This window comes from Idiotropiscis lumnitzeri, chromosome 8, assembly GCF_059441095.1.
Source record: "Idiotropiscis lumnitzeri isolate Australia: NSW breed Sydney's pygmy pipehorse chromosome 8, RoL_Ilum_1.0, whole genome shotgun sequence".
Taxonomy (NCBI): domain Eukaryota; kingdom Metazoa; phylum Chordata; class Actinopteri; order Syngnathiformes; family Syngnathidae; genus Idiotropiscis; species Idiotropiscis lumnitzeri.
The window spans coordinates 4,743,309-4,769,873 of NC_142398.1; the positions used below are offsets into that span (position 1 = coordinate 4,743,309).

The 26,565-nt window shown below is 42.1% G+C and overlaps 1 long non-coding RNA gene across 1 annotated transcript; it reads right to left on the reverse strand.

Moving 5' to 3' along the window:
- Positions 1-14,935: 14,935 nt before the first annotated feature.
- Positions 14,936-23,204, reverse strand: LOC148331799 (uncharacterized). The gene is made up of 2 exons (XR_015844601.1): positions 22,115-23,204; positions 14,936-22,025 (listed from the first exon to the last, which is right to left on the reverse strand). It is a non-coding gene; the product is annotated as an uncharacterized LOC148331799 (long non-coding RNA).
- Between the last annotated feature and the right edge of the window lie 3,361 nt (positions 23,205-26,565).

The window sequence follows — 26,565 nt, forward strand, 5'->3', positions numbered from 1 at the left end:
GCTTTGTGAGCGTCAATGTCAGATAGCGAGCTTCACGACCACACCGGTTGTCGTGTCTTGATGAGAAGTTGGACTTTTAAACCATCCAACAGGCCCTCACACGCCCATAGTGAGGATATGCAGTGCAGAAAATGCATGAATGGCTGGTTGGACAGAATGAAAAATTCTGAGCACCAGAACTCCACCGAGGAGTCCGACTCCACAGCAGTGTGGGCGCACTGGACGCGTAGCCCAGAGTGCATTTGTTCCAAAAAAGTAAGTCAAGCTAACGCTTATGGTTGAAATTGTAATACATAACGACCTAGTAACAACCTTATCAAAAGCTTATTGGATGCATTATGTTTGCGTATGTTGTTGACTAATTAAAGAAAACAGACAATACATATAATTTCTTCAATTTTAAGTCAGCCATGGGAAGGTGAATTGTTTTGACGTTTTTAGAGATTGAAGTGGGCCTAACCCCTCCATGTGCTGTCACCTTACCGTGATGGAGGGGTTTGCATGTCCCAATGAACCTAGAAGCTAAGTTGTCTGTGGCTTTTTGCCCCCGTCAGCGTCACCCATGGCAAACGGGTCATAGGTGAGCGTCCAGAAAAAGCACGGCTCTCAAGACCCCTTATGCTGCTGAAAATAATTAGACCTCGTTTTCCCTTACCCGGATGCGGGTCACTAGGGCCCCCGCCTGGAGCCAGGCCTGAAGGTCAGGCTCGTTGGCGAGCGCCTGGTGGCCGGGCACCCATGGGGCTCAGCCCCAAAAGGCAACATAGGTCCCACTAACCATGGGCTCACCACTTATGGGAGGTCCCAAAGGGGTTTGGGTTGGACACTCTTCCATTCTGGAGTTGCTGAAGGTAAGAGGCGCCAAGCAGTTGTGGGCATACATATTTTCCCCCGGCTGTACACCTGTACATTGGGGTTGTTCCTGGTGGACGAGAGGGTAGCCTCCGCTTTAGGATAGGGGGACAGGTCCTGACTGTCACACTACGCACCCTTTTTGGAGTCCTTGGAGGGAGTGGTGGAGAATGTTCCTTCTGGGGACTCCCTCGTTCTGCTGGGGGACTTCAATGCTCACGTGGGTAGTGACAGTGAGACCGAGAACGGCGTGATTGGGCGATTGGTGGTGAGTTGGCTCCGATGGTGGGGGAAGATGCTGGTCCGACCTGGCCGACCCAAACATTATGAGGGTTTGCTGGGAACGTCCAACAAAGTCCCCCATTTTTTTCAACTCGCACCAATGGCAGAACTTCGCCCACTTTACGGAGGGACACGGGTGACATTGAGTGGACCATATTTTGTGCCTCCATTGTTGAAGCAGCCAATCAGAGCTTTGGCCATAACGTGGTTTGTGCCTGTAGTGGCGACAATCCCCGAACCTGCTGGTGGTCACCGGCGGTAAAGGATCCTCTCAAGATGAAGAAAGAGTCCTATCAAGCCTTTTCGGCCTGTGGGACTCCGGAGGCAGTTGCCAGGTACCGGCTGGACAAGCGGAATGCAGCTTTGGTGGTTGCTGAAGCAAAAACTCCGGGGTGGGAGGGGATCGGTGAGGCCATGGAAAACAACTTCAGGACGGCTTTGAGAAAATTCTAGTCCACCATCCACGGTGTCAGCAGAGGGCAGCTGTACACCAGTAACTGTAGTGGAGAGAGGGTGCCATCGACTCTGGCCGTTGTGAGTCAGTGGTCACACTCTTCGAAGACCTTCTCAATTACCCCGGCACGACTTCCATTGAGGAAGCAGAGCCTGAAGACTCTGAGGTGGATTCTCCTATCTCTGGGGTTGCAATAACCGAGGTGGTTAATAAGCTCCTCGGTGGATGAGATCCGCCTGGAGTTCGTAAAGGCTCTGGATGTTGGGGGCTGTCATGGATGACACGCCTCCACAACATTGCGTGTTCATCAGGGACAGTGCCATTAGATTGGCAGACCGGGGTGTGTTCCAATCTAAGAGGAATCACGCTTCTCAGCCTCAGTGGCAAGGACTATTCAGGGGTTCTGGAGACGAGGCTTCAAAGTCATATTTGGAAACATTGGCTTGTTGCAGAGAGAATGGCACATGACAAGAGACAGTGATCTGGAAAAATAATCAAAGCTTTTGCGAGAACTTTCAAATGTAACTAAAATAGTAACTAAAATGTAGATTTCCAAAATGAACTGGAATTTTTATTACACAAGTATGTCAAGAATTTCAATTAGAAAACATTTTGTAATCAAATCAGTGGCGCAAAAAATATGCATGAGGCATATGGGGGCGCATAGGGGCGCCACGCTAGCGGAGGGACCAAAGCGATGGCCGCAAAATAATTTTGGAGTGGGCATTTTATGTACTAAACGGCGGTTTGTTCACGGGTATTGTGATATCTTGAGATATCAATGAAGAGATGCACCCACACAACGGCTCACTTTATGTCGGCTGTTTTAATGCAGCACTGAACATCATACAACAGGCCTGACTAACGGTTGTTGTTACTTCAAGTTCCAGACCTTCCTAACTCTGACATATATAAACCACTAGCACCCTCTATTGGCAACAATCAGTAACTCCGCCTAACCACTATATAACATCCCTCCCTTCTTAAATCTGAAACATACTATAAACAGTTAAACTCCAAAATATACGTATGTGTAAGCATGTTTAGCCATGTAATTACTAACAAAAGACTACTCAGCCCAAAACTCTGCCACTCCCATGTAAACTACATAGTCACACCTTTTTTTTTTTTTTTTTATGCACATATTTTACATCACAAAGTCTGTCAGATAGGCCGGAGGACTCTTGATTCGTTGAGATCGCCGCAACTCATGTGTTGGTGCACTGCTGGCCTCACTGCACTCTTCCTCTAGAAGCACTGGAGGCCCAACCTCTTTCTCCACTTGTGATGAACTCGCCTCCTCTCTCCGTGCACCAGTGATTGGCGCTGGCAACACACCGCCCTCCTCACTTGTCGAGTCCCGTAGCCGAACAGACGCCTCTCCGGTTCTGTCGAACAGTTGATCCACATGTCGCCGAATTATCTTCCCGTTTCCCAGCAGCACTGTATACGACACCGGTCCCGTGGACTCCTTTATGAGTCCCGGTATCCATTTTGGGCCTGCCCCATAATTCTTGGTATAGACAGTGTCCCCAGCAACAAAACTGCGTTCCTTGGCGTGTCTGTCATGATAAGATTTTTGACTTGCCTGTTTTGCTGCCACTCTCTGCTTCATATCTGGGTATATGAGATCAAGTGTACACCTCAACTTCCTTCCCATCATCATCTCAGCAGGCGACAGTCCCGTTGTGGACTGTGGAGTAATGCGGTAACTAAACAAAACTCTGTTCAGTTTTGTCTCCAGATTTTCCCCGGCACTTTTTTTCATAAGTCCTTTGAAGGTTTGTACAGCTCTTTCCGCCAACCCGTTAGATGAGGGATGGAACGGCGCAGAAGTGACGTGTGTGATTCCATTTCGTGCCATAAATTCCTTGGTTTGCTCACTCACAAAACACTGGGCATTATCAGACACAATCATTTCTGGAATCCCATGTGTACTGAAACTGTTTCTCAAACTGTTTACTGTTGCTGATGACGTTGCTGAGTTGACTGGATAAACGTCGAGCCACTTGGAATGCGCATCCACAATAACTAAAAACATCTTTCCCATGAATGGACCAGCATAATCAATGTGAAGTCTCCTCCATGGCTTCTCAGGCCACTCCCAGGGATGGAGCGGTGCACAGGCAGGTGCCTTTCTGTGTTCTTGGCATGTGGTGCATGATTTTACCATATTTTCCACATCATTGTCCATTTGCGGCCACCACATATATCCTCTTGCCAGTCCTTTCATACGGCTCATCCCGGGATGTGACTGATGCAACTGTTCCATCATGGAAGCTCTTCCCCTCTCTGGTATCACAATGCGGGCTCCCCACATCACACATCCGCCTTGCACACTCAACTCAAGTTGTCTTTGTTTATAGGGTAAAAAGGCCTTATCTAGATTGTCTGGCCACCCTCTCCAAATGTACTCACGTACTCTGGAAAGAATGGGGTCTTTTGTTGTCCATTTCTGCAGTTGGTGTGATGTCATCAGTGGAAGCTGTTCTTGCTCCAGCATTAACACCACTTCCTCAGATGATGGATCTTTGGGTGTCTCCGGCAATGGCAGACGACTGAGCGCATCTGCATTACCATGGTCTTTACCGGCTCTGTATGTGATAACATACTCGTAAGCTCGCAACAAAACAGCCCATCTCATGATCCTTTGTGAAGCCATCTGCGGTACTGCTTTCATCTCATGGAATAAACCTATGAGAGGTTTGTGGTCTGTATAAATCACAAATTTTCTGCCATATAGATACTTGTGGAAATACTGTACTCCAAAAATCACTGCTAGTCCCTCTTTATCAAGCTGGAAGTAGTTCCTTTCTGCCGCTGACAGTGTTCTTGAAGCAAAGCCTATGGGTTTCTCGTCCCCATCACTCATTCGGTGAGCTAGTACTGCTCCCACTCCATATGGTGATGCATCACAAGACAATATCAGTTCTTTTTTTTTCATCGTAGTGTACTAACACACGGCTAGACTGCAAACATACCTTTGATTGCTTGAAAGCCTTTTCTTGCTGTGGGCCCCAAGACCACAATTCATCCTTCCTTAATAGTTTGTGCAGGGGTGCCAGCAACGTAGATAAGTTTGGAAGGAACTTATTGTAGAAGTTCAACAGTCCCAAGTACGCCTTGAGCTCTGTCACCGAAGTGGGTGGGGGTGCCTCCTGTATGGCCTTTACCTTTGCTGGTAGTGGATGCAGCCCTGTCTTGTCCACTCTGTGTCCCAAAAAGGTCACCTCGTTTTCCATAAACTGGCACTTGCTCCGTTTCAAACGCAGTCCTGCACTTCTCAGTCGCTTCAGCACTTGATCCAATGTGTGCAGGTGATCGTGGTCATCTTTGCCTGTCAGAATAATGTCATCCAAATATACGGCAACTTTTTCGATTCCTTGCAGGACCCCTTCTATGGTACGCTGAAAAATGGCTGGACTAGAACTTACGCCAAAAGGTAATCTGGTGTATGTAAACAGTCCCTTGTGAGTGTTAACTGTTACATATCTTCTTGATTCTTCATCCAGCACAATCTGTTGGTATGCGTGGCTCATGTATAACTTAGAGTACTTCTCTCCTCCCGTTAGACAAGCTATCATATCTTCCATTCTGGGGATGGGGTACTGTTCAATGGCTGAGCATTTGTTTACTGTCAGCTTATAGTCTCCACAAATTCTCGCTCGTGAGTCTGGTTTGAGAACTGGTACAATGGGTGCTGCCCATTCAGAAAACTTCACTGGCTCAATGATTTTCTCCTGTAAAAGCCTCTCCAACTCCTGTTCTACTTTTCTTTTTATGGCAAAAGGAACGGATCTTGGCTTGTAAAAACAGGGTGTGGCATTTCTAGGTACATGGATTTTAGCTGTGAAGCCCTTCAGCATCCCTAGCTCATCTTTAAATACTTCTTCATGTTTAGACAGTATTTCTTGGAGAGGAGTTTCTCTGTCCTCTACTCTGTGGACCTCCTCCAGCCAGTCTAACTTGAAGGCTTTGATCCACCCACGCCCTACTAGACTCGCCCCAGTACCTCTAACCACGACCACCTCTAACATCTTGATGGTACCTTCATGTTCAACTTTCACTTTCGCTGCACCTATCACCGGCACTTTATGGCCACCATATGTCCTGAGCTTTATCGAGCACTTGGCTAGCTTTGGCCTCTGATTGTCAAACAGCTTGTAAAAAGTCCTACTTGACATTATGGTGTATCCACATCCAGTGTCCACTTCAAAAATTACTTTTTTGTCATTTACTGTTAGCACTTTTTTAATTGGCTCTTCTCGAGGGATCACTATCACTTCAATATCCTTTATGTTGTACATAGTCTTGTTATCCTCCTTAAAGTGATACATAGTGAAAACTTCTTCCTTCTCACTATCTCCCTCCTCTTCCTGTATGAAATTAGCTGCTTTACTTTTCTTCGGTCGCCCCCATTTTTCATGCGAACCTGTAGCCCTCCCCAATGACTTACTTCTGCATGCTCTTTTTATGTGGCCCACCTTACCACAGTTGTGGCACTTCTCACTGGCAAATCTGCAATCCCTCGCCACGTGGTTGTCTCCACCACACCGATAACACCGTGTGTCCCTCTGGGGTTCCGAGCGGGCCTCCTCGACCTTGTTGACAGACTCCATCGGGCGACTCCATTTGCCATGTTCCTTCATGCCATGCAAATCCACAACGTCCCTGTCTGCAGCCTCCATAGCCTGTGCCAACTTGAGTGCCTTGTCAAAAGTCAATGCATCCTCTGACAACAACCTCCGCTGTATCCTGTCGTTGTTTATTCCACAGACTAAGCGGTCCCTCAACATCGTGGTCAGCGATTCCCCATAATTACAGTCCAGCGTGAGCCTCCTCAACTCCGCAACATAGTCACTCACACTTTCATCCATTTTCCTATTCCTGGAATTAAACTTCCACCTCTGCATTATTTCACTCGGCTTGGGGTGAAAATGATCCGTCAACAGTCTCACCAGTTCCTCGTAAGTCCGTTCTCCAGGTTTAGCCGGACTGAGCAGGTTCCTCATCAGTGTGTAGGCCTGGGAGCCCACACTACTCAGCAACACAGCCCGTTTCTTGTTCGCATCAACGATGTCGTTCGCCACAAAGAAATGGTCCAGAATCTCACAGTACTCCTCCCATGACTGTGAGTTGCCATCAAAAGGAGCCACCGAGCCGACCGTAGTAGCCATCGTCGTTCACAGGACGTATTCCGGACACACGTCGAGGCAAAAAAAACCTAGCCGCTCACGTTGCTAACACGCACCGCTGCCGTCATCCTGTCACTTCAGAGACACGTTTTCTTCGCTCTCATCTCAGGCATGTATCCACGACTTTCATCCTCGTCGCCATATGTGATATCTTGAGATATCAATGAAGAGATGCGCCCACACAACGGCTCACTTTATGTCGGCTGTTTTAATGCAGCACTGAACATCATACAACAGGCCTGACTAACGGTTGTTGTTACTTCAAGTTCCAGACCTTCCTAACTCTGACATATATAAACCACTAGCACCCTCTATTGGCAACAATCAGTAACTCCGCCTAACCACTATATAACAGGTATGGTTTGATCTAATCACTAATACTAATCGAGGCACGTCACTGATAGGCGCCCCACTGCTCGGTGACTGTCACCGGCGCTCCCCTCCCCTCCCGAGCGCACACGCAGACACAGGGTCCAATGCGCGCGCCCTCAAAACGCGAGCGGCGAGTGTTTACAATTACAATGATGTTGCTAAAGATGGAGAAGCAAAATAGAAAGTGTGAGGGGCACAAAACCGAAAAAGAAACGGGGAGAGGGATAAAGACTATACGATCATTAAAAACAGCTTTTCAAAGTGGTTAAAAGACAGTAGGTAAGTTGAGATGTGTCAGTGTAGGAAGAGCCACACATGGCTCAATTAAACATTCAATAAAAGTTTGAAATAAAAGTGTTATATTCCCCCAAAAAATGTATTAATAGGCTATATATAAAATATGAATGAAATCGTTATTATTATTTTTAGATTTTTTTCTGGATGGGGGGGGGGCGCCTGTTACGTGTCTGCATACCCCCCAGAAAGTAGGTAATTGCCCCCTGAATCAAATTACAGAATCCCTTTTCAGATTCGTGTTGAGTTTTTTTCGAACAAACAATACATTAATCGGGATTACAACAAACAATATCAGATTTATTATATAGAAATATCACAAAGCCTTTAAGATTTCCAAATTGCATCTAACTATTTTGCGATTTGAATTTGATTAATTGTTAAACCCGAGTTTAGGGATGTTGGAGTTCAGGATTATCACCGGGTTGGATGGGCTGGATTCTGATGGACGATCGACCACATAGCTCCTCGCCGTGTTCCGTTTCTCAACACTTTCACGGCCTGGCTGTTCCCCTGCTTCTAATGAAGTATCTCAGGCATATTTCCTGTTTTTATGGCGTCTGTAGACGCTTCCTCCGAGGGAGGAGGAGCTGATTGAAGCACCAGCAAAGCCATCAGTCGTAACCGACGTCCAATACGTCGGCTAATTAGACGTGGATGGTCGACTCTTTGTGAGAATGTTTGATTGAAAGTCGCTTGCAGAGTTTTTCTGTCCTCTAATGAAATAGGTGTGCTGGCAGCTTTAATTATAATTATCATCATCATTACAGTCGGTTCCATCTCATCGCAAAAGTTTGTCGCCGCTGCCGAAGTCGCGCCCAAACATAACCCAACTTCCTAGACGTTTATAATGAGGCGAGCCAACATTATGCGACAATTAATCAGCCGAGGTAAACAACCACCCAAAAAGGCGGATGAAACCTGGCGGTGCACAAAATGAATGTCTTAATAAATAAAGATTCACATACATAATTGAATTCGGCTCTCGGCAAAAAAAAAAATCTAAAAGACGGTCGTTGGTAATAATAGCAGCTCCAATTAGAATACTTGATTTGGTCCTCACTTGTTTGGATTATTTGAAATATTCACAACTTCAAGTACTTGGATTTCCTGATGAGTGTGTGTGGATGTGTGTGTTTTTTTTTTTTGGGGGGGGGGGAGGGTCAATTTTGTCCCTCGGCCAGCAGATGGCATTGCTGCGTAAATTGTAGTCAACGTTCACTGTTTGGATTTGATAGCCAAGAGCATAAAGCAATAAGAAGTGCAATTTTATTTCCATCTTATCATAATTGTGCAAGAAACAAAAATCCCAACAATGCGTAATAACAACAGTGTTGTTTACTGGACTCAAATGCAATCCCAAGACGAAATCACTTAGACAGGCCCTTTGCCCCGTTTTTTTATACTCATCTAAATGTTCCTCATGGCTGATTGTGGCTTTGGCGTTAACATGGCGAGTCTCACCAGTGTTGACGTTGGCCTATCTAAGCTCCTATTTATTGTATTTGTAGGTGCTATTTGTTAATTTGTCAGCAAGTAATAGAAAATGTGTGTGAAGTCCATTTGAAACTGCAGACACCCACAGGTTTTTTGGTGTAGCTGGTAAGAAAGTGCTGACTGGGCGGATTCAATTCATCATGCTGGTATCAGATGAAAAAAAAAGAAAAGAAGTTTGCTGACTCAAGTATACGCCGGCAGTCATTTTGCTTGCGGTAGATTCCAAATGAATAAATAAACACACCTGGAAGGTAGCAGCTTGTTCTTCTTCCACGTGAATAAGATGAACATTAAAAGCTTCCTGTCCTGGAAGTAGAACAAAAAACAAGTCCGTGTTTGATTTTGAAAATAAGAAGCTACAGCCAAGACAATTTTATGATCTTATCACATTCATGGAGCAGGATGTTATGTTTAATGTGTATTACACAAACTACCCTGTGAATGTCTACTGTCGAGCAGGAATGGGCAACTGAAATGCTTGAAGGGGCCACAATTTTTCATCAGTGCTACTGGGGGCTACTAGGGGGACTTCACAGGACCACGCACTTCCTAATCAAATGCAAGACAAAAACGCCACTGCAAATACGGACATATTAAGTGCATATGTGCAATATACATAAACTTTTTAATACATTATCAATGCATGTATGAAAGAGCCGCTTATCCTAAGGCTTTGAAGCAAATAAATTAATTACATCATGATCCCCCCCCCCCAGTGCAAAGGGCTTCTTGCATAGAAATGACTAAGGACAATACAAAACTGGTGAACAAGAAACCAACGTAAGTGAAAGAACTTTTTTTTTTTTAAACAAAAATCAACTCACTCAAAATTGTAATTTTATTGCAGGAAAGTTTGTCCTGCATAGCATTCAAAGTCCAAAAAAAAAAAACGTCTGCCATCTAGTGGTCATAGGTAATATTGCAATTTAAAGCGACAATTGACCTCTGCAGAGTTTCAGCATTATTATTATTTCTTTAATTCATCAAGAAGCAACTCAGAAGACCATATGGAGCCCGCGTTTGCCCATCTCTGCTGTGGAGGGGAAACGTCTTTTTTTTTCCAAATACAGTCATGGTCTTACAAAAAAGCTTTTTTTTTTTTTTTTTTAAATGTACGACTTAAAGTTCCAAGAAAAAAGTAAAAATATTATAATATATTTATATAAAGTCTTATATGTAACCAAAATAATCGACTGAAAATACATCTTATTAAAGGGGTATTTTTATTTGAACGGAGTTGTATTTTTTTAGGCAGTTTTCTTTCTCAGAATTTTCTTTTTTAATTTTTTTTCAAAATAAAACTTGATAAGAAAAAATTGAAAATCTTTTGGACATTAAAAACTGCTACATTTCCAAGAAAATCAGTAAATGAATACATACATGAACAAAGTATTTTTTAATTTTATTTTTACATTACTTTAGTCTGACAAATCAAATCTTCAAAGGTAAAGCTTTGTATTTTTCCAAGAAAAAAATAAAAATATGACATTCACAAAGTAGCATTTAAAAATTACCGTCATATCCTTTGAGAGAAAAAAAAAGGTTTAAAAACTTAATTTTAAGCTTAACTTTTTTCTTTGTTTTGTTTTGTTATTTGAGTCAAACCTCTGACATACAAAGTATTTTTTTTTTGAAAAATGGTTGGGTTTTGCTGGATTAAAAATCAGGGTTTTTGCATGAAAAATTAGTCTTACTGTAAAAAATTATATATTCTGAGGAAAATTCCAAAGTGAAATGGTTTTTTTTGTTTGTTTGATTTTTTTAAATAAAATGTATCCTTTGAAGACAGAAAAGATTGCTAAAGTTGCAATTGTATTTGAATGAAGTCAGAATCTAATTAGAATCATGCTTGGTTAGTTTGCAAATACATTCTTATTTTTTTCTAGAAGAACGGTTGAATTGTTTGCAACTGAGTTTCTTTTTTTTTTTTTCTTTTTTCTTAATAAACTCTATTTTTTGCAAATCCTTTTTGCTGAATATATAAATTTACAACCAAAGTTGTACATTTTTCAACATGCCAGGGGACCTTTATATGGTGCAGCTGGTGATGAAAAATGGCAACGTCAAGATGGCACTTGTTCAAAGCGCTCGTGGAAACACCACTTTTGGGAGAGAACAGCCGCCGTTTATTTGTGGCGTGAGTTAGCGTGATGGCGGTGTGTTCATCTTTTTTTCGTGACATTTTGAAACGGGCCCACCTGCTAACGGGAATTTGCTGTGCAGCCAAATTAATGTTCATCTCTCCACAGGTGATGACAACCCGGGTTTTCTGTGCAAAACATTACCACCGCACGGTTGGTAACTATCCATCCGGGTGGCGCGTTTTATTCTGCGTGATAAAAAACGAACACGATAGGATTCGTCATATTTGTAATAGAGCGCGACCCATCTACATGACATATGCTGGACGTTTTACATGCCATGAGAGACATGGGCCTACACAACAGAGAGGCTAAAGATCCTATAAAACGATGACGTACAGTGTTAGAGTCGAATTAAGAACCAGCAGGCTAAAAAAAGCAGCCAAGAGCAAAACGTTCTGTTTTTCTTTTGAGGCCAATTGATATGCAGACATACGATCATCAGAAGTTGGAAATCAGAAGAAAAGTAACACCGATTTTGTTTTTTTTTCATCAAGGAAATGTTTACATTGGAAAAGTTTCACTTTTTTTCCAAATGTGCCTCAACTTTTTACATTAAAAAAACAATACATTACTGTTGTAAAAGATCAATATTTGTTGTAAAGAAATCATTCAAGGCATAAATTTTATTTGATGAATTGTGTCTTGACTTAAAAAGATTGTAATTTTTTAGACCTTTTTCTGAAAAAATACTTTTCCGAAAAAAAATTGAAAACTCTGACATAATTCTCATGAAATATATTTATATTTTCATTCATTCTTAATGTTGAAAAAGTACAACTTTAGTTTGATAATATTGAAACAAATGTCTTATTGTATGATTTGTATTTAAAGCAACAAAACAATTTTAGAATGCTTACATTGAAAAAGTACAAATTGTTTTTATTTAAAAAATAGAGTTAGGTTTTTAAGCAATGCTTTGTGTTTCAAAGTTTGGGGTTTTTAATGAGGTTTTCAAGACAGAATTTCTGCTAAGATTGCAATCAAATATCAGGTGTTAAACTGAGTTCAGTGTATCAATTTAGTTCAGAATTACTGGCAGTTAAGAAAAAGGCAGCGCTTACTTATTTTAGCAGCTGATAGATGAGAAGACGCTGTGAGGAAGGGAGAAAGAAAGTAAGAAAGAGAAAGAAAAAAGAGAGTGTGAAGAAGTCCTTAATGAAGCGAGGAAGGACGCCATCCTCTCGCAGGATCAGATGAACACTGCCGAGTAACGCCAAAATTCAAAGTCTTTTCAAGCTTTGAAATGGAACCCACAGGTTAGGACAGAAATACCTCGAGGAGAATTCACCAGTATTACAAATACTCTGCCGTCTTCTTTTTAAATTAAACTCAGAAGGGGTAAATGTATGGATGTATATATAGAGAGAGATTTTTATTTATTTATTTTTTTATCTCAAGTTTTTTGTTTTTAAAAAAAAAAGAGAAGACCAAGACAAGTAAACATCATCCATCCATCATCTGTACGGCTTCTCTTCACAAATAAAAATAATTTTTACAAGTATAGTCATATTTTTATGTGTGCAATTTGTTTTTTGTTTTTTTTTTACTTTTGGAAAACTATTTGGTGAGTATTTGTTTAGACATTCAACGTCACGTTTTCTGAGTCCTTTGGGAGAGATGGAGGGAAAAAAAGTACTGCGGTACTTTCCAACATGAATGTAAATCTGAAAATTAAAATATATTAAATGCATGTGAATGTATTATTATTTTAGTGCCTGAGTGAGGTTTCTCTTATTAAATCGTTTGTGCAAACACAGCGTCCTTCGTCTTCCAGATGAAAGCTCCAAATATTCCCTCTTCGGGCTCAATCCTCTCGTTAGCACAACGCTTCGCAGCCAGCTAACGCATCAACTTCTTCCGTACGTCTATACATATTTGATACTTTACACAGCCCAGCCTCTTTGGACTCAATAGCATCGATCCTTGGCTCTTGCGTGAAAAAGCCTCAACGGTCCTAATTAAAATGAAGTCGCTGAGTAAAAGTGACAGTGGCGATCACACAGAATTTTTTCAATTGACTTTTATTTTTTTGTATCATACAGCAGTCAGCGAAGGGCCCTTTTACAGCCACCCGCAAGTAGCATCATTAGATTTTTTTGTCTTTTTGCTGTAATGCAGTAATTTAAATTGGGATTCATTCATAATAAAATGTCTTCTTGGTAACTAGCGAATGCCAAATGTGTGGCATAAACTTGCGTTGCTGTAAACATCAAAGACGAGGTTCAGTCAGCAACAAATTGAACAAAGATGTTTTTGTAAACAATTTTGAGTCTTGCAGAATCCTGAAGTACATCATTGTAATGACTCAAGAATTTTTAACGAGATTAACTTCATCTTGTAAACATCCAAGACAATATAACCCTCAAGGAACCTAACGTATGTTTTTGCAAAAAATGTTGAGTCTTCAACCAAATTAATGTAAGTTTTTGGTATCACAAGAATTTTCAATGAGTTTAACATACGTTTTGAAAAATATCAAAAACAATTTAGGTTCATTTTCATGAACAATCAAAGACCTCATGTAAAGTAAGTTCGGAAAATGCCAAATTGAATATTTTTGTGTCACAAGTAAAGTAATTACACCTAATACAAATAATAAAGCATTAAAAATGGTTTTTATTTGGTATACATGACAAAATAACAGTTTTGCTGAAGTGAGATTCCGCCGAGTGACAAACACAGAAGTGTGACGTCATTCCAAGAGTACTATGGCAGAGCTTGACATAGAAAGTGTATTTAGCCAGTCAGAAATTGACTCATAAAGCAAAATCTCAAGCTTATCTGAGGGGATCCAGGTATTTGAAGAGTTGGTGGAAGAGGAGCTAAATGTTCGTTGGACCATACATTTACGAGCCAGATGCTCAGGAGACAGAAAATATTGTGCGGCTGTCAAATCAGCCTCCAGTGGGACGATTCACACGGGCAGGACATTTTGGCAGAACTCCAATCAGCCCAATGTATACGTTTTGTCGTACGACTTGAAAACAGGTCAGAATCTTCAACAAACATCAAAGACCTCAACGTTTTTGTAAACTTCAAACCTGATTTAGAGTCTCCAATGATTGATACAAACATGTTCCCCCAAACTCCCTTAATGGCCCCCCCATGAAAGATCAACACGAAATGCAGAGGACATGGTCATCATAACGCCAACATTCAAACAGAAAGTCACAGATTTTGATTTTAAGATGGTGGGGTTTTTTTTGTTGTTTTTTTTTGTTACATTTTTCTTTTTCTACACTGTCCAAACTTTTACGCTAATTTGGAGATCCAAGGTAAGTAAGTCTACTAAGATCATTTTGGAACAAATTTGGCCAGATTCTTTAAGAAACATTGGAAGAGAGAACATCTTTCTGGAATGATTCAAGCTAATAGAAAGATGAGCAAGTTAACATCATTGGAATGTTAATTATGACAAGCGAGGCCGAGGCCAGGCTCCGCGGGGGCATCTAAATGTAATTGTGTCGGCAGGTTTGAAGTTTAATATTCTTATTGAGTTTTTGTTAAACCGACTTAATTGGCCAGGGTCCCACCTGCAGGAATTTCCTTCATCTCTCCAGCAATGGAATGGCTTCCTGCGTCCTGTATGTCGCCGTCCGCCTTGTGTGAAACAAATCCACAACTTGCAATTAGAACACTTACTTATATTGTCGTCTGTCTAATTTGAATTCACTTTTCTTCAATTCAGCATTGTTGGAGTTTTTAACTTTAAATGTACCAAAAGTTTACCAAAATAGTTCGAATTAATTATCTGACTCCATTAATGGTTAACCAAACACAACCTCCATTCTTCCAACAATTATGCGCGCTCGTTTTGAGAGAAAGATGACCAGGATGCCGGCAACTTCACACGGGAGTGGATTTATTCTTAACAGGAGATCTAATACAAAGTCTGAGAGGCCCGGTTACAGCAACCAACAGGAAAAAAGACAACCCCCCCTAAGTTGCCCAGGATCATTTATACATTACAGCAAACAAAGCCAAGACTTCCTACTCTTCCCCTATTGGCTATGTGTCATCTGCAGTTAACTTTAGCTTTCTCTTAGTGGACGTCTTCTGCCCGCAAGGTGACGTGTCGGCTCTTCCCACGGTGCGCGCCATGGCAGTTGTTTGTGCGCTCCACTGCCGATGAACCACTGGATCTGTTATTCTGCTCTCACGGTCGACCGTGTGACCATCTCACACAACAACAGACGGGTGGCCTTGATCGAAGTCCGGGACCCTTCGCATCTGCACACTCAGTTCTCCGACGTGCGGCTCATCCTGCACAAAATATCTGCCACCCATGCATTTCACACAGCCTGGCCTGACCTTTTCTCATGCATTGATTTAAAGCCCAATCAGTATATATCTTTATTGCATTAAACTGAATACATGTCACTTGTAGTCAAGCTTATAAAATCCTTTAATCCCTCTCATGGCCTCAGCGAACTGAGGCCATCACCCCCGCCAAAATAATAAGAGAAAAATAATAACAGTAAAAAATAAAAGATGTGGAATGATATATAAAATTTTAATCCCTCTCATGGCCTCAGACAACTGAGGCCATTACCACTTACTCCGCTGGACCCCATGGACCTTCTGTTTGCCAGAGGAACCGGCTCTGGGTCCGACAGGGGGATCATGCACTTGCCACTCGGTGGCAGCAGGCCCAAGGTGCGCTCGAGGGTTTTAACTGTAAGAGATCTGATACAAGGTATACAACAACATCCGCAAAGCACCATAATAGCTGTAAATACTGCCACTACGATTAATATAGAGCTAATCAGACCTGTCCATTTAGCAAAGACATTCAACCATCCTGACCACATTTCCGAATCTCCACCTGAATGTTCTTTCATCCCCTTGTTCAAAGTTTGCAAACCTTCCAATGCCTTGGTGAGACGCCCATCCGGTGCCGTGTTGTTTGGGATGAAACTACAACATTGATCCCGAAATATCCCGCACACTCCTTGTTTTTCCGCCAATAACATATCTAAAGCAATCCTATTTTGAAACATTATTAATAAGGTTTTTGACAATTGTTTATGTACCGCCTCTAATTGATCCCAATTTAACTGGTCCAAATCTACAGGTGTCGCACTCACCGGCATAATTAAAGTCACCAGGGCACACCTGCCAGAGGCATTGGTCGGCAGCCTGTCGTATAGAAATTTTCCACCATAACACAACCAGACGTCTGCACGGGAAAGCGGGGGTCCTGCTGGAAGAGACACATTCGTTTCACACCAATCCCACGGTATTTGTCCAATTGTGTGTCCTGCTCCATTCAACTTCAAACACGTAAAATTTTGCTTGGCCACCTTATTATCAATCACTTAAATTCTCTAAATCAATTGTGTGATTGAATAATTTCGCATATATACCAACCTCGGGGTCTTGGTCACAAATTTTATAAAACAATATCACCTGTGCGTCTGTCAACCGATCCGAGCTGTCCTCCCGTTCCTCGTACATGACCGTCTGGTTGCAGTGGTACTGTAACATCACAATTTTTGTCTCCCCTCCGTCTGTCTAAAAAACAGTCTCATAGATTAGAAGCAAACATACTAAAAGCGTAGAAAGCAAGCCTATCATTCAGAAATAATAAGGAAAAGGACAGCCGTGTCCATTTTTATGTTTGATTTGTATGTGTTTCAATTGGTCAGTATCTCCCCCTCTCTTGACCTGCCCATCCGGGCGGTCAACCTTCAGGCTCACCATATCGGGGAAAGAACTCCGGTGCGGGTTGAAGTTGTGTTTATTAGAACCACTTACAACCTTTTGTATCTAACTGCACCGTATTTTCATTTGATAAATGCTTTCTGTTTAATTAATGTTTAACATATTTAGTAAATATGAACATGCTAAATTAAATATTTGACCTTCTGTCCCGTACGTGTTTACAATAATGCCAGCAATCGTTATACAATCCTTCAAAAAATGCATGCTAAATAATCGCAATAATACCCTAATTAATTGTATTCAATCACCTTTTTCAATTTGTTTGTGAAGCTTGTATCAGTCACTTGAATAATATATTTTAATTAACGTAAACTCACCAAATATTATATCTATTTCAATTCCCAGACTGTTGCAATAGCTTTCTTCGAATATAATCTAGACCGTGTCATCCTCACAGGCATTAGCCCAGAAACAATTCTCCAACGTATAAATTTAGTTTTGCTGATAATCACCACAAGCAGTGTTGGTTCGCAATAATGTCCTAATGATATCCAGCTAATATGGCACAACACTAGAATCTGGCTTCGCAACATGGGCAAATCATTCCTGAATTAAATAAAATTTAGTTCACTGAGTTCAAATATCTAACTGTGTTTAGAGATTACAATTTAAGCCTCGAGCTAACGCTCTAATTTTGACTGTTTTTTGACAAATATTTAAAGCAACCCAAATGAAATAGTAACCATTTATGCTTAAAATAAAAAATCCCAAAACTATAATAACGGGAAGAATAGGTGCTCTCCAAGACATAGACAGCTCCAAGACCGCTGCAGTCTTCACCTCCCATTGTCTCCCGAATGCTTCAATCCACCTCCAGGCCGTGCCCACACTGCTTCTGTCAACTGGGGAGGGTGTAGAGACAGTAAAAACAATACACACACACCGAATTACCTCTTCCGAGTGACCCGTCTTGTGAAATTTTGGATGCTGCCAAAACCGAAGAATTTGTAGTGGGTGTTAAAATATGATATTCTGATAGTGATGCGGAGTATTCAACAACTATGGGGCCTAGATCTTTTGTATGATTGATGTGCATCGATATTCAATGTGATATGTGGCTCGGTGAAAGTAAACAATTCATACCATTTCCGCTGCTCAGGGACAAGGCAGGCGTACGAGGCAACGCCGGTAGACATAACAAATATATAATCCTAATGGAAGATCTACTCCTGACTAAATTTAGATGAATGCATTTTGATAAACCAAACCATGTGTGACCACATGTACAATGTAATGTCAATTGGTGAATTGAATGGGTGGAGGTTGCTACACCACTCAGACCAGAGCAGGAACAGGGCATACCCACCGCGGGAGGATGAAGAACCAGGTTTCAGAGCTGCCCTCAGATGTTTCAGTTTAGTTCAGCCACTGGGAAGGAAGAGAGCACGACATATGCTCCCTCCGAACGATGTGCACAGTCAAGTTCAGTCCCATCCAGAAATGCCACTCGAATTCCAGTGTTCGTTTAGTCTAGGGCAGTGACTCAGGCAATCTCGAGAGTCCACAAGGCTCACTGGGAGATGCGGAAGGAGCTCATAGCTCGCCCTAATATCCAGCACCATCGAAAACTTGTCCATCCACCGTCCCCGGAATGCAGGGACCTGCCAGTCCTCGAACGCTGACGCTCCGTGGCCCCCTGTCATGGAATGGGGTACCAGCGGGTTGGTGTCAATAGTGCGTTGGGAGTGGGTAACGGTGGCGCCCCCTGCGCTGGTGGAGCGCTCCTTGCGACAGATATGGCACCGGACCAGAGGATGGCACATTCCAGAAAGTGGCTCAGCATGGACAGCCCATCACCCAGTGACCCCACACCCCGCAGCACGAGCACACCCCACTCACAACCCCTGTCTATAACCACCCCTACCTCTGTTACCGCAATCCCGACCTCGTTGACCGCCCTGCTATGGACAGCCGGTCCGCTGGGGCGCCGCGTCACCCGAACCTTGCCTACGAGCAGCAGAAGTGGAAGGAGCAGTTCCAATGGCAGCCATGGGCTGCTGCCTTCGCTGCTCCCCCTTTTTTTTTGTTTTTTTTATCTCTCTTGGCCTCCTTAACCTGCAAGTACAACAATTTTTAGTAACGCTCCTTAATCCACTCCCATATTTTCCTTTTCTGATGTTGTGCAAAATTATGTACAAAATGTGCTCTACTTAGACCGATTTAGCATTTTTTCATTGATGGACTGTTTCGCATGATGTCTGCACCCGGAAGGGGCACGCCCATGAGGACGGCCCACTGGAACAGCTGTGTCATGACGACATTATTGGACGGGTCACTTCCGGAAGGCTCACTCCATTCACGTCTCGTCCTGGCCACATAGACCAGGCCTGTCTCCTCCCCTCCCCATCTGAAAGACACAGCAACATCGGCCCCAACGGGGCCAGAAATACTCTGATGCACGGCACGGCCAATCTCACCTGAGGTGTCCCCATTCAGCCGATGACCATCATGCTGGTCTGTAAGTCTGGCCTCGGCCTCAAGTGAGGACAGTTCCTGACAAGTAAATTTTGTCCCGAATGTAACTCTCGCATCCCCCTACGGAGGACCAACCCTCGCATTAAGTGAGTAATTTTTCATGAAAACAGCGCAACTGCCCCACTTAACTGACATTAACTTCAAGTATCACTGCTGTGGTGCCATATTACATGGAAACGTCTAAACAATCCAACAAAATTTTGCCCTATCCTGGACTGGGTGTGTGTTATCTAGTCGTGCACCCGATGTGAATCATAAAACCTGCTGGGCACAAAAGCAGGCTAAATCAACAACTATCTTATTCTCCCTCTTTGTTGAGGAGAACCTGGGCGTGATGAGGCGCTATTTGAAGCGTTCTCCGGCCTTCTGGACACACAGGTCACATGTCACTTCAAACCTGTGGAGAGAGCTGGAGGAGTAGCAATTGCCAGTGAGAAGGGCCAAATTACCTCCATTCTGAAACTTTCAGTTTTGCATACATTTTGTGTAATAACGTCAATTAACCATTCACTTGATGCTTGAATTTAATTACTCCAATCTGTCACCAATAATAATTTGGAAATCAATACTCGGGAGTGCAATAGGGATTCAGGTTGATCAGGCCTGTCCGCCCATTGCACCCTACGTACTGTAAGGGCTTGTCGGTGCACTTAATCAGGTTTCTTTCCTGAGGCCGCCCGTCCCTTAAACATTCACTCAAACCACATAGACATACAAACACTTTTTCTTTCACACTTTCGTTCCCCTCTAGGTATCTAATTCCTTACCCAAAAAGATAATTTCCACTTTCCAATTCCACACCGAGACCCCTCCCTTGGCGCGTCCGCCTTGGTTTCACTAAGACTTGTGCTGGCAGATCCATAATTTTGCCTCAATTCAGCCAGCGTATGCCGAAATTTACAACTGTGGTTCTCTTGATTTTACCGTTCAGTCCCCGTGATGTCGTTTCTCCTGGACGTGGCTGACGATCCTGCACCTGTGACATCAAACACCTCATAGATGTGGATGTTAGCAGTCCGGCATTTATGGAATGCTGTCATGTCCTTAAAAGTTGTCATGTCAGAGTTCGCGTCGTACAGTCATAAAACATCTGTCTTCCACCTTTGTCACATTTAATTCACATCAGTTAATAAATCATCTACAGAACTTTTTAATCCAACTTTATATTTGGTAAACCAATCTCCTATCAAGGCTCATATTTTCTTATGGGGAACACGAATTCCTCTTTATTTATGCCAATGGATCCTTAAAAATTTTTCTTCATGCCACATCGCAAGGAGAATCAAATTAACAATAACCTACAGAGAGTAGGCAGTAAAGAAAGTAAACAAAACTATCGTAGACCAAACAACCAGCTATGTTTATCAGCCAAAGGGAACACAGACACACACACCCCCACACACACACAGTGAGGAGCTGAGTGTCATGAAAAGAGACAAACTGGGCTGTGAAGGGATGGGTTGTATGGAAACAAACATAGGGGCCGTGGGCCACTCAGGGCCTCAGTGTTTTCCCCTCCTATTTGTCTAGAATTCATCAGGGAAAAATCATAACTCAGAAAAATCATAAAGAAAATAAATAATATTATCTACCGATAGAACAGGAACATTTTACGTGACCAGATTTAGAAAACTACTAAAATACTAGTAGGCCCATATCAATGACAATAGTCTCAAAATAAGTAGTTTTAAACTTGTCAGTTTTCAAACTGTAATATTCCGAACAGTATTCCTAAAACAACTCCACTCTGGATGGCCGCAGCCACGTGCTAACCAGCCGAGCCGAGCACCAACAAGCAAAGTGAGCTCAATCAATAATATAACAAAACTGGAATAACTTTTGCCATTTTCTTTTTGCCTGGAAACCCCTGACATACATGATTGACTACAAATATACGCCAAAGGTTCAACGACCAGTTCAATATCACCCTTTACCAATCTTGTCACTTGCACAACCCTCCACAACATTCAACATCTCCTTTTTCTCACGTGCCTCTCCTTCTTATCCACTTTCACAACCTTCTCAACCTTTTCTTCCAATTTTATGTTTGCCAATGCTGTCGCCACTGTCGCCAATTGATGCACACTAAGTCTGTCCTCCTCCACCATTGCCAATTCTTTTTCCATTGTACCTTTCCGAATCCATTTAGCTTTATCTTTTGCCCCTTTTCAATTGTTTGATGTCATTCAACATTTTCCTCTCTTTCTTTTGCACCTGCTTAGCCAACTTAATCATATCCCATGTGGTCATCCATTTGTAATTTCAACAACACCTTCCGATACCTCTCTTTTGCTCTTTCTTTTTTTTTGTTTATCTTTTTTCTCCTCAATTCCACTCATTAATTGCGTCTCCAACTTCACATAATGTCCATCAATTTCTTGCCTCACACCATCACTTTCATACGGTTCATCGCAACCGAGCCCCATATCTCACCTATCTCCACTCCTCCTGAACAATCCACTCCCGTGCGTCCCAGCCAAATATCAAACAAAACAGTCCAAATTATATCACACCAATCACACTGCTTACACTTGCACACAAATTGCGATACGTAAATCCCAGATTTTACACCGTATCAATACCACATATAGTCTCAGACTATTTTTGTAATAAGTAAATCCCAGATTTTACACCTTATTACGACTTTGCGATACGTAAATCCCAGATTTTACACCGTATCAATACCACATATAGTCTCAGACTATTTTTGTAATAAGTAAATCCCAGATTTTACACCTTATTACGACTTCGCGACACGTAAATCCCAGATTTTACACCGTATCAGAACCACAAATTTAGTAATAAGTAAATCCCAGATTTTACACCTTATTACCGTGATACGTAAATCCCAGATTTTACACCGTATCACCGTGACACGTAAATCCCAGATTTTACACCGTGTCACAATCCACACTTTTAATATTTAATTTCCCAATTATCCCCGTTTTCCTCTGTTACATTTATTTTTCCCCAATTGTGCAGAATTCAGACATGTAGTAACAGGTATTCTGCTTACCTTTTAGATGTGGTACCACCAGAGGAAAACAGGTCTAAGTCGGGATTTCCTTTCCGTTCAACAAGTCGTCACTTGGTGTGGATACGGGTCCCTGACCCTGGGTCCCAGACCCTGTGGTTCTCTTATTCGAAGTCTGTGGATTTCTTTTGTAGTCCTCTCCCTCCGATCACGTCGGGGTCACCATAAATTGTTGGAGTTTTTAACTTTAAATGTACCAAAAGTTTACCAAAATAGTTCGAATTAATTATCTGACTCCATTAATGGTTAACCAAACACAACCTCCATTCTTCCAACAATTATGCGCGCTCGTTTTGAGAGAAAGATGACCAGGATGCCGGCAACTTCACACGGGAGTGGATTTATTCTTAACAGGAGATCTAATACAAAGTCTGAGAGGCCCGGTTACAGCAACCAACAGGAAAAAAGACAACCCCCCCTAAGTTGCCCAGGATCATTTATACATTACAGCAAACAAAGCCAAGACTTCCTACTCTTCCCCTATTGGCTATGTGTCATCTGCAGTTAACTTTAGCTTTCTCTTAGTGGACGTCTTCTGCCCGCAAGGTGACGTGTCGGCTCTTCCCACGGTGCGCGCCATGGCAGTTGTTTGTGCGCTCCACTGCCGATGAACCACTGGATCTGTTATTCTGCTCTCACGGTCGACCGTGTGACCATCTCACACAACAACAGACGGGTGGCCTTGATCGAAGTCCGGGACCCTTCGCATCTGCACACTCAGTTCTCCGACGTGCGGCTCATCCTGCACAAAATATCTGCCACCCATGCATTTCACACAGCCTGGCCTGACCTTTTCTCATGCATTGATTTAAAGCCCAATCAGTATATATCTTTATTGCATTAAACTGAATACATGTCACTTGTAGTCAAGCTTATAAAATCCTTTAGCATTAATTAAACAGCTTAGCTCCAATTTACGATGGCGCGTATTTCAAATCAGAAGAAAAACATTTGGAGTTCTTTTGTTTGCATACAGTGGTGGTTGTCTTAAAGTGCTTTGTAAATACAGTTGAGTAGAGAACATTAAAGACAATTTAGAGACATCAAAATGTAATCAAAGCCCATTTTAGAGTTCTTACCAACCTTTTTTTCCCATACAAATTAAGGTCAAGGCTGCATCTTCAAATTATCTGTATTTTCGTGGGTATAACCAAGTTAAAAATACTCAAAACATTTTCGATTGAATGCAGTTTAATGAGTTCATCATCTAAGTTATAGAAATGTTGCTAAAAATAAAAATATATATGCCAGGCTAGAGAGGCGCTACATAAACATTAAAGATATCTGACTTTTTAGTGACTCTATTGTAATTTTATTTAAACATTAAAGATTATTTTGAAAAACAGAAACTATGTTTCATTACACAACAAATCTTCAAACAAACAAACATCAACAACAATCTTCAATGAAGCTAACTATGTGAAAGATAAGTTTGAGACTTCAATAAGCCCAACGTACACAATTTTATAATCATCAAAGACAATTTTAAAGTCTTGGACTAAATTAACATGTGTTTTCACAAGCGTCAGAAACTGTCTACATTAACCAACCGAAAAAATTAATTAAAAAAAAAATTGTTATTACTCATTGACGTATTGACAGTACGGACACCCTGAACTGGTTGCAGCCAATCACAGCCAATCGCAGATAAAGAACCTAAAGTACGTGTTTTTAATTTTTTTTAATATGAATTTCAAATATTTTACATCAAGATTCAGTGTTCAGTAAACTAAAGTATATTTTATAAAGACACTTGAGAATCTTCAACAGACGTATTGCAATTTTGCAATCATCAAAGAGTCTCCACTGACTGACATGTCAAAAAGAATTTAGTCTCCTCAACAAACCTAATGTATATTCACAAAAATATCAACTTCAACTAACCTAAAGTACTTGGATATGGTGCAATGAGAATATGAGTAAACTTAGTAATGAATATGGCATATCCTTTCATAGATTTATTACACGCACGCACCCCCCCCCACACACACACATATATATATATATATATGTATATATATATATATATATATATATATATACATTAGCTGTACCGGGTCGCGGGGGTGCTGGAGCCTATCCCAGCTATGGGCAGTTGGCGGGGTACGCCCTGAACTGGTTGCCAGCCAATCGCAGGGCACACAAAGTCGAACACAACCATTCGCGCTCACACTCATACTTAGGGGCAATTTAGAGTGTCCAATCAACCTGCCATGCATGTTTTTTTTGGAATGTGGGAGGTGACCGGAGTACCCAGAGGAAACCCATGCAGGCACGGTTAGAACACCCAAACTCCCCACAGGAAGCCTGGAGCCGGAATTGAACCCACAAACTCTGCGCTGTGAAGCTATCGTGCTAACCAGTTGGCCATCGTAAACATCAAAGACAAAATAAGTCAACAAACATGCTTTTTTACATCAAAGACAATTTACATTTTGGTATGTTTTTTATTCTTCAAAGAAACTACAATCTTCAACAGACTTAACGTGTTTTTGAAATATCAAAGAGTTTGCAGTGATGCTTATGTTTCTATTTGTGTACGTTTAGAAAACAATGTCTAGAGTTCTCAAAAAAATCTAATGTACAGAGCGATTTAAACTTGGGAGTCTAGCTGCCATTGTGCCCGTTGGTGTCTTCGATTGAGATTATAAAAGGGCGCCCCCTGAAGGCAATGACAGTCACGGCTTACCATGGCAAAAACAGAGGTCACGTAATATTTACAGGACCTTTTTAGTGCCACCACTCATTTCCCAGCCACAAATTTAAGCGTCTGCAACCGTGCCTGTCATTTAATGCTCTTCTTTAGTCGCCGCTCACATTTTGTTGTTTGTCTCAAACCTGCTACCCGGCCCCCGACTTCTTCCTTTGGCCTCCCCCTCAAGACCCTTCTCGTTCCCGCCTGTTTGTCAGGTCCATCAAGGGGAAGGCGGATGGGGGAGCCACCCCAGCGTTTGACCCGAGCCGTCACTGGACGGGTGCCGAGAGGCTCTCCGGGAAGGTGATGGCTGTGTGTGTGGGGGGGGGGGGGGGGGGGTGCGTAAAGGCCCGGCCGCTCAGACGGTAATTGGCTGGCTCGGATCCGTGCTACGCAGCCCCCTCCTGACAGCTGGTAGGTGGATGCTGAAGACCAATTAGAGAAACACTAAGGAAAGGTTGCAAAAAGGATGAGAAAAGACGGAGCCAGAGAAGCAGTTTGTGTGATTACGCATGTGGCACAGGCTGAAAATGTGAGACAAGACGAGACCACTTTAGGAGAATGTTGAAGTTGTTCGTCACGACTCAGCGACATACGCGCACACACACACACACATATTTACTACCCATTCAACACGCATTTTTCATAGAGAACACCAAAGACACAGTCGTCAGTAAATAATAATAAATAATAAATCAAACTTTAAGTTCATCCAAAACATGCTTTTTGGTGTAATATCTCTTAATGTTCCAAATTAACAACTTTTCATAAAATCAAAGACAATTTGGAGTCTTCGACAAACTGAAGATTTCTTGAACATAAAATACACTATGTCTTCAATCATCAAACTTATTGTTTAAGGCACTTTAGGGCAAGGCTGTTCAAGTCCATGTTTCCCTCCTCCAACACAGCTGATTCCAATGATCAGCTCATCAACAAGCATGGCAGAAGCCTGATGCTGATCATTTGAATCAGTGTTGGAGGAGGGAAACATATAAAACAGGCTGGATCGGGGCTTTCAAGGACCCAGATTTGGGCACCCCTACTTCAGTAAACCTTCGATACACACATGGACAAAATTGTTGGTATGGCGTATTTAAATGGTGACAAAGGAAGTGAAGGAGAGAGTTGTCTCAGGAGATTAGAAACAACTTTGAAGACATTAAAGGATAATGTAAATGGCAGTCAATTTAAAACTGAACAAAGGTTAGACTGCTCGGAGCCACTTTTGTGATCCTGGCATGGAAGTCCATTGTTTCAGAGGGGTCTCGTTCACACCTCCTGTGGTGCAGCTGTGATCTAATCTTCCTGCATTCATCTCCTGAGTGTCTGGTCATTAGCATGGTCTAAACTTCAGTTACACTTAAAGGATTTCATACTTTTGACTATTAAAGGAATATAAGAGTTTGAGCTTAACATAGTTCATTAGATGTTGGTGCATCCAATGTATGAAAATGTGATATTGTAAAATGCTGAGAGTGTGACTGGTGGCGCGAAACTGGTTGCGGGGGTTGTGCAAGAATGGAATGTTTTAGAAACAGAAGGTG